Source organism: Equus przewalskii, unplaced genomic scaffold (assembly GCF_037783145.1).
Source record: "Equus przewalskii isolate Varuska unplaced genomic scaffold, EquPr2 ChrUn-13, whole genome shotgun sequence".
In the NCBI taxonomy this organism is placed as follows: Eukaryota; Metazoa; Chordata; class Mammalia; order Perissodactyla; family Equidae; genus Equus; species Equus przewalskii.
Window position 1 is genome coordinate 9,278,370 of NW_027228750.1, and position 17,530 is coordinate 9,295,899.

Here is a 17,530-nt window from a genome sequence, read left to right on the forward strand (position 1 = left end):
TGTTCTACGTCAGTCAGCCGTTCTTTTTCAGTTGCTTAAAATATTTGCCTTTCAGTGAATTCTCTCAGGTTTTCTAGGTTTGCAATTGTGTCATCAATGGATAAGGAAAAACTGGTCAGTTCTTTTTCCATCATCTTACTTTCTGTTTCTATTTTCTGTCTTATCTCTGGCTATAATGCAGGCCATTCTTGGAAATGATGAAAACCGTGTTGAATTTTCGAGCAGCTGTAAGAAGGATGGAGGTGAGACGAGAGCAGCTAGGATCAGAGCGATGGCTGGGAAGCTGTCGCAGTAATTCGGTGAGTGCTATGAGGGTGGCTCAGCTGCGATAAAAGCCTAGAAGACAGTCAGGAGGGGCTCCCGCGAAGGGATACCTTGGAATAAGAGAGGACTGGATTTGAGGGTGATGTTGATCATGAAAGAAAAGTGACTAAAACTGACCGTCAAACTGATTCTGTTATAGTTTATTCATCTGAAAAGGACAGAAGGAAGGGAAAAAATTCATCGTCTCACTTGATGATTAGTTTTGAGACAATGGATTTTGGAGAAGTTTGCAAATACTTTCATTTTCTACTTTATCTCTACTGTTTCTCACAAGTTAGCTATTTCCAAAATACTTGACAATTTATTAATGTTTGTAAAGAGTGTTTCTAGTTTACAAAGCAACCTACGCAATTGGCCTCATTTTGTCTTTACAAAATCCCTAGGGTAGACGTTCCTGAGGCGTCAGATGTGAGGCACTACAATGCAGTGACTAAGAACATGGCTCTTGAGTTTGAAACCTGGCTTACTAGCTGTGTGACCTTTGGAAGTCACTTAACCTCTCTGCACCTCAGTTTCTGCATCTATAAAATGGAGGCAATAATACGATCCCTATCATCGGGTTGCTTAGTAATATGGTAAATACTCTATAAAGGTTAGCTGTGATTATGCATATTTAGGAATTTTAGGGTTTGCAAAGCTCTCTTTCTTGCCTCTCCATCCTTGACACTCACACACTTGTTACACATTTCCTTGTAATTCACATGCAATTAAACCACGGACTGTCCTGTTGCTGGGTGCCTCACGTAGCTGCCTTAATCCTGAAACTCTGGTTCAGTTAGGAGAGTGATACTGCCCAGGATGCATGAGGCTGAAGGCTCAGCTCAGTCTTCAAGAGGGGAGAGGGTGGACCTGCTGGCCCTGGAGGCATGGCGTGAGCTCAGTTCTGCATGCCCTGGAGAGCTTTGGCAGCCCCTCTGATTAGGGTGACCATATGATTTACAGTGCTACCATAGTCTCCCCTTATCCTGGGTTTCACTATCCGCGGTTTCAGTTACCCGCAGGCACCATGGTCCGAAAATATTAAATGAAAAATTCCAGAAATAAACAATTCATGTTTTAAATTGCATGCCATTCTGAGTAGCGAAGGAAGTCTCGCGCTGTCTTGCTCTGTCCCACCCAGGACATGCATATAACACAAGAGTAGTGATGCCGGCAATTCAGACATGCCAAAGAGAAGTCATAAGTGCTTCTTTTAAGTGACAAGATGAAAGTTCTCCATTCAACAAGGAAAGAAAAAACTCATACCCTGAGGTTGCGAAGATCTCTGGTAACTTTTATTATAGTATATTATTATAATTGTTCTATTTTATTATAGTTATTGTTGTTAATCTTTTACTATGCCTAATTTATAAATTAAACTTTATCATAGGTATGTATGTGTAGGAAAAAACGTAGTATGTTAGGGTTTGGTCTTATCCATGGTTTCAGGCACCCACTAGGGGTCTTGGAACGAATCCCCGTGGATAAGGAGGGCCTACTGTATTAAATAACTAGTCCGCGGCAGCAGGCCAGAGCCAGGCCCGCACTGGGCAGCCAGCCTGTGTGGCCACCTGGCCTGTGAGAGCCCGTCTTCCTTCCCACACCGCAGTCGTGGCCTCGAGTGGCTCCGCCTGACCCTGGCCCTCTGCCGTCCGACCGAGGCACCCCTTCTATCGCGCACAGGCACACAGGCGGGACTCCAGGACAGACTCTGCTTCAGGGCTGGGTTTCCTCTGTGCCATCCCTGAGACAAGCAGAGAGGAAGGGAAAACAAGGGATGAAGAGCAGGCAGAGATCACCAGGCACAGGCGGGCATGGCGGCTGGAGCTCCCGGTCAGACGAGGGTCCCGCCGGGAGGCCACTGGACGCGGGGCAAGGAGGAGACTTCCAGGAGTCAGAGGTTCCCAGGAGCGATGGGTCTGAAATGGTGTCTGAGGAGGATCAGGGTTTGGTAAGGAAGAGAAGGAACAGTGCATGTGTGAGGTAGGCACAGAAATGGGCTAGGCCTGGGGCAGAGCCCAGAGCAGCTATTTGGTTGCAGTGGAAAATCCCAACCAGAAGCAAGAATTTCGTTCAACAAATATTTATGGCACCTACTCAGTGCAAAGAGGAGGGCCAGGCCAGGCTGAGTCACTGGACGGCCCTGTCCTGGCACCGTGGCTCGAGGGCCGCTGGAGTGGACGAGGGGCTAAGAGAGGGTGCCGGGACCAGCGGGTGCTGTGCAGCTCTGCCTGCCTCACTCATCTACTGTTCACGCAATCCTTTCCTCTACCTCTTCATCGTCGGGATGTGTCACCAGGTGACTTCTGGCTTCATTGACCTGCTGTCCCATTGTCCTGTTTTGTCACAGGGTCTTTGTCTCAATGTGGTTTGCTGGCCCTACCCTCTCATGCCCCACTGTCCCAGCACATATGGCCCAAAGGCCCAGAAGTAGCACCAAAGCATCCTCCAATTCTAGATTCAGGCTTTGGCCCCCTTGCCTTTGAGCTGTCCATTATGCGCCCCCAAGATCCTGGGCGGGCAGCTGGTACCAAGCAGAATGACCCCACAGAGGGTTGGTAAAAGCACTAGCCTGCTGGGGTGGGAGCAGCCTTCTGTGGCCATTCCCCAGGAAATGGCACCCTGAAAGGTCAATGCAGAAGTGGGCTGCTTCTGAGGTGCTAGCCTAAGGACGCCTCGTGTTTGCAGAGCTCTTTGCAGCCTGCAAAGCACTGTCACAGCTAATCCTTACAGAAACCCCTGGGTCACAGTGATCCCATGGTACAGAGGAGGAAACTGAGGCTCAGGGAGGTTAAGTGGCCCGCCCAAGCTCAGCAGCTAAGTGGGAGAACCTGGACTCAGACCCAGGCCTCCCTGATTCCACACTCTTCACACTAGATCAAGATCCTCTCTCACTCTTCACTGAACATCAAGTCCCCAGGATGGGTTGGCAACTGCCTCCCTGCCTAAGGCAGCCACCGCTGCTTATTTATGTCCCAGCCCCCACCACGTTCTGCAGGCATTTCCTCCTTTGTGTTCCCTCAGTTACTGTCACTAGCCCCAGTGTGCCACCTGCCCTTTGCCTGGAGGGTCCTCTCCCATTTTCTGCTTGCAGCCAGTCCCTACTCTTTCTTCAAGAAATGCTACCTCCTCTGTGAAGCCCTCCCTGTCATGACCCAGCATAAACCTACTCTCTCTGGGCCCCTGCATCTCTCTGGCCCTGCATCTCTGTGTGCTATGATGTTGACCCACTAAATGGTCATTAACCACTTGTGCATCTGTGCCCTCCACTCCCCACACCAGCCCAGGAGCACTGCCCCTCCTTCTTCTCAGAAGCTGTTGAAGGAGGGGATGAATGAATGAATGAAGCCCAGAGAGTCTGGTCTTGTGTCATTAAGAAGGAACTTGCATCAGGAGGGTATCTTGTCATCTTGAGAAGCTAGAGAAGCCCAGGCCAGGAGAGTGACTTCACTGGCCATTGAGCCACCAAGGGTCACATGTCCTCCTCACTTTTAGGCCTCCCCCGTGAGGACATTACTCAGCAACCCCTCGGCTCCACCCACTCCTCGTTGTTTCACTCAAGGAAGGGACAGCTCATGGAGTCATCTTTCCCGCCTCCGTTCTTATTTTCCACTTTCCATGGAATCTCCCTAGAGCCACTTCCTCTTCACCCCTGTTTCTATCCCCTGCCCCCCAGAGAAGCCACCCTGGGTCCTCCCTCAGACCTCGCTGCCTTCAAGGGAATAGTCACGCCTGAACCAGTGACTCACTCTGACCTTTGGGGCCCTATTGGTGAGGCCAATGGCGCCAGTAGTCCTCCTGCCCTCCTTCCCGCAGGCGGAGGGCCAACACCCCAGCCCTCCCTTCTGTAGAACCAGCCCACCCTTACGTGGAACCCTCGGAACACAGCTCCAGGGAGCCCCAGGAGAAGGCTGCCTCGGCTGTTGTCCAGACTTTCTGGGCATCAGAGCCGTGGTCTGAGTAGCCTCAGACGCCCCTACCTGTACAGTCGCTGCTTTCTGCCCTCCAGGGTGCTTGACATTCTACCATTAGAATCCATTCCGTTGATGAAGCCCAAGCCTTCGGGTACCTTCCTGGGAAGGCCAGCTGATCTAGTTTGGTTGTTTACATCTCCATGAGGAGCCAGTTGGCAGAGCTGGAGCCTACTGGAAAGGGCGGGTCTGGAGGAGGGCACTGGCTCCTGGGCATGGACGATATTTACCTCTGAGAGGAAGGAAATGAAAGCTTGACCTCCCAGTCCTGCCTTGGGGCACCCCCAGATGGTCCTTTCGGGGACGAGGGCAGGGCATGATGTGGTTGGCACTGGAGGCGTTCACCTGGGCTGCTCAGCCTCTGTGCACAAGGAGGCTCCTGAGCCCACACCTTCTGGGTATAAGTGGAGGCAGGAAGCAAGGCTGGCCTGGGGCTCCTCAAGCCACAGCCTCCCCCAGGCGGCCTCCGTCTCCCACTCCCTCACACCCCCACCCTTCCTTGAATCCATGTCCCAACCCCAGGAAGTGCTGGCACAGGGCACTGGCGACTGACTCACCCGCATGGATGACAGCCGCCCCAACCGCACTTGCACCCGCCACATCTGTTTCTCTTCACGCCTGCTCAAGTCTCCAGCCAGCTGGGCGCTGCTCCAGCTGAGGGGAGGATGACCCTTCTCACCCAGGCCGGGGCTTCTGCACCACTGGTCCCAGTTGCTCAGGGCACTCATCAGAGAATTCTTCCACAAAGTGTGTGGATACCGTGCTCCACCTGGCACCTCCTAACAGCTCTCCCCACGCCACTCTTGTAGCCAGAGTGGGACTTTTCAAAGGCAAGCGTGGCCACGTAGCACTCCTGCCTAGCATCTTTCAGAGTCTGCCCATTGCCCTGGCACGAAGGCATTGCTCTGCAGCCTGGCGTTCAGGGCCTCCAAGGTCAGGCAGCCAGGACGTGATCTGTCCTCTACGTCTTTCCTCTCGCTTGCCCTCTCCACCATCTACCCGGAATACTCACAACTCCCTGAAAAGGCTCTGCTCTGTCACCTGCTTCACTCCACACTCTTCCCACCCCTGGCCATGCCTTTCCCTTCCTTTCCCGTCTGGCTCCTACATCCTTGAAGCATATGCCCTCTCGGCCCTTCCCGACCTCCCAGCAAGGTAAGAGGTTTCCTAACACCCACCAAGGGGCTGGCACAGCTCTTAGGCAGGCAGGAACCGCATTCCAGCACTGTGTCGGGAGCACCGTGGGCCATGTGTGCCGCCTGCAGGATCCGCGCAGCCCACCGCGGCCTCCCACTGGGCCTGCTATTGCTGGCCTGCTTGTGAGGTGGCAGAGACAAAGCTAAGGGAAGTCATGAGGACTGAAAGTTGGTGGCCACGAGACCTGGATGCCCGAAGGATTTCAACCCCTCCAAGAAAAGTGCAAGAGGCGTCTGGATACTGTCTGGGGGACCCTCATTACACGGACCCCTGACCAACCCCTCCCTCCTCACCCATCCCCAGCCTGGCGGGGGTCACTAAGCAGGAAATTACCTGGAGGCTCCCAACTTGAGGAGAGACCTCCTCTGTGCCCACCCCCAAGACTTTCCCAAACCACCCCCCCCCAATCTTCCCTCTGCCCCTCTTCTAAGGGCAAAAAGGAGGCCCAGCTGAGCCCAAAGGGACAATTCCCTGGCTCCCCACTGTCTGAGGCTTGTGGCTCCAGGAGGGGCCCTAGAGACTGAGGGTGGGAAAAGCAGTCTGATGGCCTAGGACCAAGAAGGAGAAAGACCACCAACAATGTCTGGCAGGGCTGGGGTGGGGGCAGTTATGCTTAGAACAGGGACTCTGGAGTCAGACTCATCTGATTCAACTCCTAGCACTGGCCCTGGGTGGGACCCCCTCCTCACCTGCAACACAGGCTAAACGATGGCGCCCGTAAAGTGCTCAGCACAGAGCCTGGGCCAAGAGAAGTGCTCAGCAAACGCAGCCACTCCGAATAGAGGAATAGATGGGGACAGAGCTGCCCAGGGCCTGGGGACTGGGAGGAGGCCCCACCCCCTCTTCAGGCTGCTGCTGTCCAACAGCAAGGATGGACCCACACACCTCATACCTCTGACATGCCCTGTGGCAGAATCAGTGGTTCACGGGTGGGAGGGGTGGCCACACTTACCCACCAGACCCAGAAAGCACATGCTCAACCCCAACTCCTGACCAGCCACAAAGCAGAGGAAAGACAGTCAGGGCCACGTGGCCAGCCCATTGGCTCATCCCCTTAGACACTCTCCCCACTGCCCAGGCACGCCAGGCTCCTAGCCCTTGACTTTCCCTCTCTGTCCTGCCCTCTCCTCCCTCCCCTTAGTGTCCCCTGAAGCTGGTCTCTGTTCCCCGCTGAGCACACTTGCCTGCCTTCCTTCCTTCTGGCTGGTGAGGCCGGTGCCCTTCGGATGGTGTGGAGCTGCCGAGACCGTGATGGCTTGACGTCTCATGGTCTTACTTGCAAAGGCCAAAGTATTCCATGACCAGTTGGGTTCCTCAAAGCCATGGTCCAGTATTGGAGGAGGGGCTTTTCCCTTGTACACCCACCCCATCCCCACCGCCCATGGTCCTCCCAGCCGGGGAGTCAGGATGGGGAAGGGACGAACATAGAGTGCAGCACTCAGCACAGTTACATCTGAGGCTGAGCTCTTCACTTACTAGCTGGGTGGCCTCTCTGTGAACTGGGGACAGCCCCCTCCAGGATGGACACACAGCCAGGAGGCACGTGAGAGGGAGGAGTACCCATTCCCCTGTGGGGTGGCTATTAGGAGGCCTGAAGGGCAGAAAGGGAGTCTGTCCTTTCCGTGCTCAGAACCAGGTGAAACTGAGCTGCCAACCCTGCCCGAAGGGACAGAACCGAGCCAGGCAGCAGTGGACGTAGTGCCCAGACGGAGGTCACAGGGTGAGGACAACACTGAGAGCTCTTGTCCCAAAAGACAGACCCAAGAAGATACAATCTTTTAATTATATGCTCAGGCTTCCTGGGCTGCTGGCCAGGGTACATCCAACCCTTGGCCTCCTCCACAGGCCCAGCAGGGACGCTGCCTCCCTCTGCCCTGACCCTTTCTGGGGACCGAGGGGTCCGGGGTCCCCAGGACAGAGGAAAGGAGGCAGGAGACCCAGCAGGAGCTGGACTTGGCGCTCTTGTCTCTGGAGGAGTGGGTGGGGGTGAGGGGAGAGCAATGGGGTCCAGATCAACTCAGGACTCCCCGCACAACATACCCACTCAGGCTCTGCCAAGACCCGGGTGGGGCTGGGGATGGGAGCAGCATCAATCCTGTCCCCTGGGACATCCAAAGCCTCTGGTCCAGGTTCTCTGAAGGCCAATTCGTTGGCCTGCTGTAGCCAGGCAGGCTAAGAAGTGCTTGAAGCAGCCTGCACAAGACAACGGGAGTGCGGGCTCTGTGGTTGACTAGAGCGGGGAGCTCATCCTCTCCCACTCAAGGTACTCAGAATGTTTTTTTAATGTACTATTTTTGCTGGACAAAAAAAAAGTGTCAGGCCTGTCCAGGCCACAACTGCCGGCTTGTGACCCCTTCAGCTGGTTTCCCCTTTATCTCCAGAGGATCCCAGCACCGATGCCATCAGCCCCACCTGAGTCCAGGCGAGCAGGAGTCACCTCTGGTGGGGGTCCCACAGGGGTGGGAGGGGCACCACCCTTCCGAAGAGGAGCTTTTCTGTGCAGCGTCTCTCAAGTCAGGCAACAACTCTGAGAGGAGTATTTTTTAACCCCTATTTTGCTAGCGAGGGAACAGACTCTACGTGAGCCTTGATGAGAGGACAGGACTGCGGACCGCGAGGGCTGGATTTGGCCGCTTCGGGCTTGCTGCCTCTCAGAGGAAACTCAGCCAAGCAGCTTGGATCCGTAGAGCAGTTGTGCGTTTACAAAGGGCTTTCTCACATCAAAGTGCGTCTAATACCGTGGTTTACAGATGGGAAATCCAGTTTACGGCGACAGTAACACCTCAGCGCAAACCTGGCAGGGGGAAGACTAGAGGCCAAGTTCTAGGCTCCGTCCATCTCCACCAGCCAGGCCTGCCCTGTGCAGAGGCACCCACCCTGCCGGGGAGCCCCAACTCTCAGCCTAGGTCCCTGCCCAGGACAGTTCACTCTGCACAGAGAAAAGGCTTTGGCTACTAGCCAGCTGACTGTAGCCTCCCCAACCCCACTCCAGCCAGCCAACATACTTGGGAGGTGAGATACATACGCTGGAGCCTTTCACTGGGGGTTCAAACCCCAGCTCAGCCACCTGTTAGCTGTGTGATTTTGGGCAAGTTCTTAACCTCTCTGTGCCTCAGTTTTCTCATCTGTAGAATGAGGACAATAATATAGTACCTACGCCATAGGATAGTCATGAGAGGTATATGAGTTAACACATGTAAGGTGTTTAGGACAGTGCCTGACACATTGTAAGAGCTACATGAGTGATAGGTTTATCACTACTACTGTTATTATTATTTTCTGACCCAAGAAAGACTATGGATATCAGAGCAGGCAAAACCTGATGCCCTGGAGGAGGTTCTGTGGGAGGAGGGGAGGAGGCCTGTTATGTCACCCTCCACAGGCGGGTGGCTCACCCAGGGGGTAACATGGGGTGGAAATTACCATTAATAGTAGTTCCCTCTTGGGCCAGTCACAGACCTACAGAGCACGAGGGGGTGAGAAATTTTACTATTGTGGGAGTGAGAAATGTTACTACTGGGCAGAATTCCATTTTTAGAAACTGGGAAGTTATTTTGGGTGGAGGGTTGGTGTTTGTGATTTTTTTAACAGCCTCTGCGCTCTAACAATATGTGCGCTTCCCGCTCTTCTCTTCCCGGAAACCAGGGCACAGTGGGGAGTCTGCCATGCTGCCGTGGTTGCTAGGCAACCCCTTGGGCCTCCCACCCCAGCTGGGGCCTAGTGCAGAGCCCAGGGTGGGCTCCACGACCCCCACAAGCCCCCATTACCAGTGCCAGGGTGCACTAGCTGTCTCTGCGGCCCTCTCAGGAAGTCTAGAGAAAGCAAGCTCGTGTTTTCCTGCCTGAGCAGCAGTTCGGAGGGCAAATCAGCAGAAAAGAGCATCTCCTGCAGCTCCAGGCACGCCTCACTTTCGGGGGCTAGATGAGTTTCTTAGGGCTGCTGTTGAAAATTACCATGAACGTGGCGGCTTAAGAGAAATTTATTCTCTCAAAGTACTGGAGGCCAGAAGTCCAAAATCAGTATCACTGGGCCCAAAGCAAGGGGTCAGTAGGGCTCTGCTCCCTCCAGAGGCTTTAAGGGAGATCTGTTCCTTGCCCCTTGCAGCTTCTGGTGGCGGCTGGCATCCCTCGGCTCGTGGCAGCATCACTGCAGTCTCTGCCTCTCTGGTCACGTTGCCTTCTCCACCCCTATTTGTGTCACAGCTCCCTCTGCCTCTCTCTTGTGAGGACACTTGTGATTGCATTTTGGACCTAGCTGGATAATCCAAAAGCATCGCCCCATCTGAAGATTCTTAACTTAATCTTACATCTGCTAAGACCTTTCTTCCATATAAGGTAACATTTATAGATGCCAAGGGGTTAGGATCCGCCATCTTTGGGGATCATCCTTCAGTCTGCTATTCAGCCAAGCCAATGTCTTCTCCCAACAAAACCAGACAGCGGGTCACCACTAGCCTCCTGGCATTCTGGCCTGTCACTCTCTACCTGGAACCACACACTAGGGTGAGGACAACTGAGCACACGGTGCTGACACTGAGGCCCTGCCCATCCTGGAGGCGTCTTGTATGGCCAGGCCTGGAGCTTCTGGGAGGAGCGGGGGTGTTGGACTGCACACTCAGGCAGTGACAGCTCCCTTGAGGCCTCCAGTCACCACCACAAAAGGAAACAAGGAGCAATAGACCAGATGCCAGGACCAAACAAATTTAATAAAGAAAAGGAAAAAATAGAAAATGCTAATCCTTCAGAATCCTGGCCTCCAGAGGTAATAAAAAAAAACTTGTTGTATAAAGCAATCTTCCTTCTAGACCTTTTTCTATTCAGACAAAACCATATAATTTTAAAAAACAAAAGTGGACTTATACTATACATTCTGTTCTTCAACCTGATTTTTTCAATAAATGATATATTTTGGGCGCCTTTCATGGCAGTGCATGCAGCATTTCCTCCACTTTTCTGAAGGCTGTTGGAGATACCACTATGTGGAGGACCACGAGGAGTTACCCTATTGATGGGCATTTGGGTTGTTTCTAATTTTTCAGCTGAGACAGATGTGGTGAGATAGTTTAGTGAGATGCTAATAGCTGACTTGCTCTCATTGCTTCAGGAGGCTCACAAAGATGGGGAGGCAATTTTCTCTCTCCTTTACACCACACAATTTACCCCAAAGCAACCAAGCCTCCGGTGAAGGAAGCCAGGGTTTCCCCAGCTCCCAGGAAGAATTAATAGGCCTTTGTTTTCCAAGGCTGAGCCTCACAGAGACAAGGAACGGGATTGTTGGAGAAGGGGAGGGACTCTGTGTTTGTGGGGAGGCTTCCCTACCAGCACACAAACATCTCCTCTCAAACTGGCTTAGACAATAGAGAGAATATATTTCCTCCCTCCTGCATCAGAGAAGCCCTAAGGCTAGGTGGGATTCAGGTGCAGTTTGATCCAGAGGTTCATGATACCATCAGGCTCTGGTTCTGTTTTTTTTGTGATTCTCTCGGCTCAGTCCTGCTCTGTGGGTTATTTTTGTCCACAAAATCACTTTCCTCCTTTTAGTAAAAAAAGCTAGAGCATTTCAGGGCCCACATCCACCCATGACGCTATTCACAGGAAAAGAAAAATTTCTGTCCTAGGACTTCCAGCAATCTTCTGAGATGCATCCTGATTGGACCAGTTTAGGTCCTGTGCTCACCACCGAACCAGTCACTGTGGTGAGGAGCTGGGATGTCCTGACAAACTTAGTCTAGGTCACTTGCTCCCACTCTGGGGTTAGAGGTGCAGATGGCTTTCCCTAAGTCAGAGGGATTTTCCAATAAAAATTAGGAAGTTGCGAAAGGGGCAGTAGGAAGGAGTGGGAAGAGAGGAGGTAACCAACGGGGGTTCATGGGAGTCTTTAAGGGTGGACGGGCTCGAAGCAGCCCTGCTTAGAGGAAAAGAAATGGGTTTTCTGAACTCTGTAAACCCACACCCTGATGCCTGTAGAATTCCAAGGGGCCAGAACCCAAATCCTCGGGTATGAGGAGTAAATTCACACCAACTCCCCAGAAATGCACCCTGAGCTTCCTGGTGTGTGAGTGTGTACCCTCATTCTAGGATAAATTCCTAGAAATGGAACTGCTGGGTCAAAGAGCTGGCATGTTCTAACTTTCATAGATAATGCTCAATTGCCCTCCAGAAAGGTTTTTACCAGTTTCTCCTTCCAATAATACAGCCTATGAAAAGGCCCATTAACCCACATCTTGTCAATACTAAATATTATCCATCTTGCTAATGACTGCCATCCTGATAGATTTCATTTGGTTTTGTAAAGCTGTAAGGTAGGATGAACATCTTTTCATACACTTATTAAATAATTACAATTCCTGCATCTGAAAGGCCCAGAGGGTGGGTGGGATTCAGGTGTGGTTTGATCCAGAGGTTCATGCTATCGTCATGATATGGATTCTATGGATTATTTGCTCATGGCCTTTGTTGGTTTTTCTATTGAGTTGTTTATCTTTTCATTATTTAATTGTGACAGCTCCTTGTAGATTAGGGATACAAACCCTTTGTTTTATCTGTTGCAAATATTTTCCCCAGCTTGTCCTTTGTGTTTTGACTTCGTATACAGAGCTTTTGTTGTCCAGAACTTTGCAAATTTTATGTGGTTCAGTGTATCAGGCTTTTCTGGTTTTTTGCTTAGAAAGGTTTTATCCACTCTAAAATAAAAAATGGTCACCTATGCTTTCTTTCGTGACTTCTGTGGTTTCTTTTTATATTTAAATATTTCATCTGTCTGAAATTTATTTTACTGTATGATGCATGTGAAGCAGGGGTGAATTTTCTGTTTTTTCAAATGGATAGCTGATTAGGATGTCAGAACTTTGTGAGATTCCAGAATCTCCATAACTTTCCTGTGGTTCTGATTTTTGCTACCATCTTGTTTCCATGGAGTGATCAGAAGGGATTAGAAGGAACACGGCTGGTACTTATCTTCAAGCTCAAGAACAACCAGGGGAGGGGGCTGAAGGAGCCCAGGGCGCAGTTGACAGACAATGCCAGAAGGATGGGGCATGGTGCCCAGAGGAGGGGAAGCGGCTGAGCCCCTGCAGCGATGAAGCAAGGAGGGAGGGGAGAGCCATGCTCCTCTTGAGAAGAGCTCAGGGAGCAAGAGAAAGACCCCAGCAGCGTCCGCCGCTCCCCAAACCCCACGGCAGGTAGCCTTCGGTACTGTAGCCACCTGCTTTCCAATCTTTCAGCCCGGAGGCCTGGGTTCGTTAGTGTGTGTTCCTCCCACGAGTATTTATTGACTACCTGTCTGAGCCCAAGAGTCCAGCCTAGTGATGACGGAAGTTCATAAAAATAACCCTGACGCCTGTGGAGTTCAGGAATCAGGAGGCAGGAAGCCATTTTAGAAGGATTTCCTTCAGATGCGGCATTTAAAATTTTGTTCTTCAGATCTGAAGTAGTATCTCCCTGACTCTGTCGGAACATGAAACGGCTCTGTTATTAACAGTCACCGCCACCCTTTCCTTCCCTGGGAGGGCCGCACTGGGGTGTTGCCTGCCTCATTCGGGAGAGGTCAGAGGTCAGGAGCACCCTAAGGGAAGGGCACCACCATCGGCAGCCATCGTGGCCCCCACAGCAGGGGCTGGAGGTCAAAGGCTCACAAAGCAGCTGGCCCCCGTAGCTTCCACAATAGCATGTGTACCTCTCTGTCCCTAAGCATCCACATGGCTCTGGAATCGTCTTTAGGTGACCTTCCTCATTGGAAGGCACAGGTCATGCATTTTGGTGTGGTAAGCGCTCCAGGAATGGCTACATGAATGACCGAGTCAGTGATGCTAGAGAGCAGGGTGGAGAGCTGGGCTGCAGCGCTGCCCGTGGGCCCAGCCCAGCTGAGGACCACATGGGCACAGAGGCCCCCAAAAGGGAAGGGAGGCCCAAGTGCAGCCTGTCGGGGAGCATGGCCCCTTACATCTGCTTCCTTGCACACGGGGTTGGGATGGAGAAATGGCCATCACCATCCAGTCACATGCCAGGAACCCTATCTCCCCGGAGTGGGTGACCTCCACGGGCAGCTCCTCTCCGTGAGCAGCAGCCTCTCCTCCCTCGGAAGCTTCAGCCACTGCAGGCCCTGTTGGTCACCCACTTGCATTCCCTGAGCCCTTTCCCGCTGACTCACTGCAGTCCCTGCCCCGCCAAGCTTGCCGCCAGCAGCCCAGCGGAGGCCAAGGGGAGGGACGGGGAGGCCGAGGAGACTGCATCAGGATCCAGGAATGCTCTGCTGGGTGGGAGGGGGTCTACTAACTTCCCAGTTTCCGATGCTCTGAAGGGACGACCAAGAAGTGAATTGTCTGGGGACCCAAGTGGATTCCTCTGTCCTTGACTCAGTCACAGCCAGACGTTCACCAACCCCCATTTCAGAGAACTAGGCTCCCCAGCCCCCAGCCGTTCATGGCCTGCCGTGTTAGTGTGCGTTCCATGACAATTGCCTGTGACCCTGTGTGGCTGTGTGCGGTTGCCTGTGACTGTGTTCTCGTGTGCCGACAAGCGCGATTGAACATGACTGTGGTTGTCTAGAGTGTGTGGTTGTGTGGTGTGAGTCTGCGTGTGACCGTGTGCCATTCTGAATTCCTGAGCACAGCTGTGTCCAGTTGTGTGTGATTACGTGCCGACGAATGGTTGAGAGCGAATGTGTGTGGTTAAGCCTCACGGTGCGCAGTGTGTGTGAATCCGTGGGATCATATGGCATGGCCCGCTAATGCACGATCACCCATGTTACATGGGATCCTACACGGCTGCACGCTGCTGAGGGCCACAGTGTATGATGGAGCGTGTCTGTGGGTGGTTGTGTGTGGCTGGGTGGGCTTTGCGTGATTCTTCAGGACCACGTGTGTGTTCCACAGCACAGGCCCAAGGAGGTTAGGGGTCTGCGGCCCACAGTCCGTGACAGGTGAGGGGTTGCAATGTGTGTCTCTGTTGTGTGCTTGCTCTTTTTCTAAGTTCTGTGCCTGAGGAGGCTGTAATGGCTCCCACTTAGGAAAGGAAGCGGAGTTAGGCTGCGGGATGCTCTTCTGCCTGGGTCGCTGACCAGTTTTAGAGTGTTTTCTTGGAAGTCAGGCTGCACTTCAGGGCGATGTCAGCCCCGCTGAGCCCTCACAGCAGCTGGCTGCCAGTGCTGAGTCTCAGCAGGGCCCCGGCTCAGGCCCAGGGTGCCTCCCACCCATGCGGGGACACGGCCAGCTTCTCTCAGCCCTGGCCCTCTGAGCCCACCCTCCCCATTCCTAATCTGGGTGCGAAAATAACGCAGGCCCCAGCTCCCCTTCTTTCCCACTGAAGACAAGCGTGTGCCTTTTTAGGGGCTTACCACCAACCCCTTCAGGAAAGCAGAGAGAGCAACAAAAGCATCCCCCACGAGGGACTGACAAACGTGTCAGATGCCCATGAGCTCTTCCAGTGCTGGCCCCTGGACCACTGCCTCCACTTTTCTACCTGAGGAAGGTGGGTGAGCTTCCTGTCCGACCTGCCTTAAAGGGGCCCCAACAAGGCAAGGCCCTCACTCACCACCAGCACCCCTCCCCCAACTGAGGCAGGCCCTCTGCCTCTCTGAAGAGAGTCCAGCTCTCAAGGCCATGGCTCTGCCCAGAAATGACAGACATGATCCCTCTGACTTGTCTTCTGCAGATCTGGGTTAGGCAACAGCTGCCAGATGCGGGGGCCTCAAACTGCTTCTGCTGGGAAAGCATCTCCATGTTCAGAGTCCAGAGCATCTGCCACTGCTGGTCCTGGGCCAGGCTGAGGACGAGTGGTGTGGTACAGAGTCAGCAGGAGACTGAAACACCCCAAAGGGAGAAAGTTCCGGAAACAGGGGTAGAGGGAAAAAAGAATTGAGAGTAGGGAACCAGAGCACCCTCCATAGAGAACTGGGCCAGGGCTAAGGCAAGTGTGCCCTTCCAACACCAGTGGGTCCCCAGACCCAGGTGGGAGAGCTGTTGTAGAGGAAACCTCTGGACTGCCAGCTCAGGGTACCTGGGTTCTATCCTAACTCTGCCATCCAGCAGCTGTGTGACCAGGAGAAGCCGCTTTCCCTCTCTGGGCTTCAGTTTATCTACTTTGAAGGCTGAAACAACAGAGGAAATGAAATATGTAAAGCACAGAGCCCAGATGCGTGAGCAGGTGCTGACAGACTTCCTTGTCACGCACCCAAAAGACAGTTTTTGAGCCCTTCCCGGGAGTCTAAGGCCCCTCCCAGCGCAGATGGTCTACGTCTCTGAAAGAATCCATGTTTTCTTCCCCCATTAGGACCAGCAGGGCCCACCACACCCAGGTCCTAGACGCTCTGCTCAGAGTTGGGTGGAGGGTTGGGGAGCCAGAGAGGAGTTGACAGTAAGAAGGGAAGAAAGCAGGGGTGAAGAGAGGTGGGCTAACGTGGCTACCCACAGCAGGGCCTGACCCTGATGCCTGCCAAGGCTCTTCCTGCACCTGCCTGACGTACTCATCTCACCTGCGCCTGCTCCCTCCCTTCCCAACGACCACACATCCCTGGGGCCACAGCCCTGGACTCAGAGCATCTGGTTGGTGCTGGGGCTCAACATCCGCGGAGCATCTAAGCTAAATTCAACACCCTAAGCCCAACAAGCTAAGCACCAGAGGCTAGAAAAATTAGTAAGACACAGGCCTCACCTTCCAAGAACTTTTAACTACAACAGTAAGAACACCTATTGATTCTACTAGTTAAGATCACATGGCAAATGCAACTGCTGTCAACGTTCAGACAGATGATATAAATGGCTGAAGCAACCTGGCAGAAGGCAGTAGGGCATGGTGGGGTCTGAGGACCAATTGTGGACCAACATATCCTTTTTCAGAATGGGCCAAAGAAAAGACAACTGCTTCTGGCCATCTTTTATGACATTTTCTGAGTTCTTGCTAAGTGCCAGTCACTGTGTGAAGTGCTTTCGTGCATTCCTTCACTGAATTCTCTCAAGAATTCTATGAGACAGCAATTAGTACTGTAGGAGACAGACTCTAAGGTGGTCCCCATAATCCCTGTCTCCTCATGTTCATGCCTTTCTGTAATCACTTCCTCTTGAGGGTGGACAGGAACAGTGACTAGTTTCCAACCAGTAGAATAACCAATATGCCAATATCTAACCCATATTAGCAAAGGTGGGAGCACGTTGCTCCCATGATTACATTATGTTATAAAAGACCCCGTCTCGCTGGCAGGTCAGTGCTAGAGACTTCCTCTCCTGCTAGCTCTGGAGAAGTGAGCTGCCATGTTCCGAGAGGACCGATGGAGAGGGCCTCCTAGCAAGGAACTGTGGGTGGCCTCTAGGAACTGAGCAGCCCCTAGCTGACAGCCAGCAAGAAGATTTCAGTCCTACAGCCACAAGGAGATGAATTCTGCCAACAAACTGCGTGAGCCTCCAAGTGGATCCATCCCCACGGGAGCCTCTGGGTAGAACTCAGCCATGGTGACACCTGGACCGCAGCCTTGCAGAGGACCCAGCTAAGCTGCACCCAGACTCCGGGCCCACAGACTTTATGAATAACAAATGTGTGTGGTTTTAAGCTGCTAAGTTTATGATAATGTGTTATGAAGCAATAGAAAACTAATATAAGTGTTATCCCCATCTTAGAGATGAGGGGTCTAAAGCCCAGAGACTGAGCAGAGTCACACAATTAGTATGAGGCACAGCAGGGACCAGAGCCCCATCTCCAGACCCCTCAGGCTGATGTTCTCGCCAGGCCCCAGCCTGCTGTGCTGGTCATTGTTCTCTCGGTGGCCACCTACATATGAGAAGAGGAATCTTACAAGGGCTATTGGAGAGATGAAGGTTACAGAACGAGGAGGGATGGGATGTGCTGGAAGCATGTGGTGGGGCAGCCAGCCCAGGCTGAGGGCCAGGGACAATCTCCTTTAGGAAGTAACAGGCAAGTCCCCTGGGTATGGGCCTAGTGAAGAGTCAGCAACTTTGCATTGCAAGTGAGTGAGTGGGTGAGTGAGTGAGTGGGCGAGCTTTCCTGGTCTAGGATCCCCAGGGGAGAGGACTCTCCAAGCAATGTGAAATCACCCTGTTTCTGTGCACT

At 52.8% G+C, this 17,530-nt stretch overlaps 2 long non-coding RNA genes across 3 annotated transcripts in view; one reads left to right on the forward strand and one right to left on the reverse strand.

Annotated features, from left to right (window-relative positions):
* LOC139081592 (uncharacterized) overlaps window positions 1–17,530 on the forward strand; it is a 116,537-nt gene that overhangs the window by 96,605 nt on the left and 2,402 nt on the right. For both annotated transcript variants that reach the window (XR_011536721.1, XR_011536722.1), the window contains one exon: window positions 182–299. This is a non-coding gene — a long non-coding RNA (uncharacterized lncRNA). The remainder of the gene's footprint in view (window positions 1–181; window positions 300–17,530) is intronic.
* LOC139081595 (uncharacterized) lies at window positions 1,577–7,115 on the reverse strand. Its single transcript, XR_011536726.1, has 3 exons — window positions 4,832–7,115; window positions 4,284–4,506; window positions 1,577–2,047 (listed from the first exon to the last, which is right to left on the reverse strand). It is a non-coding gene; the product is annotated as an uncharacterized lncRNA (long non-coding RNA).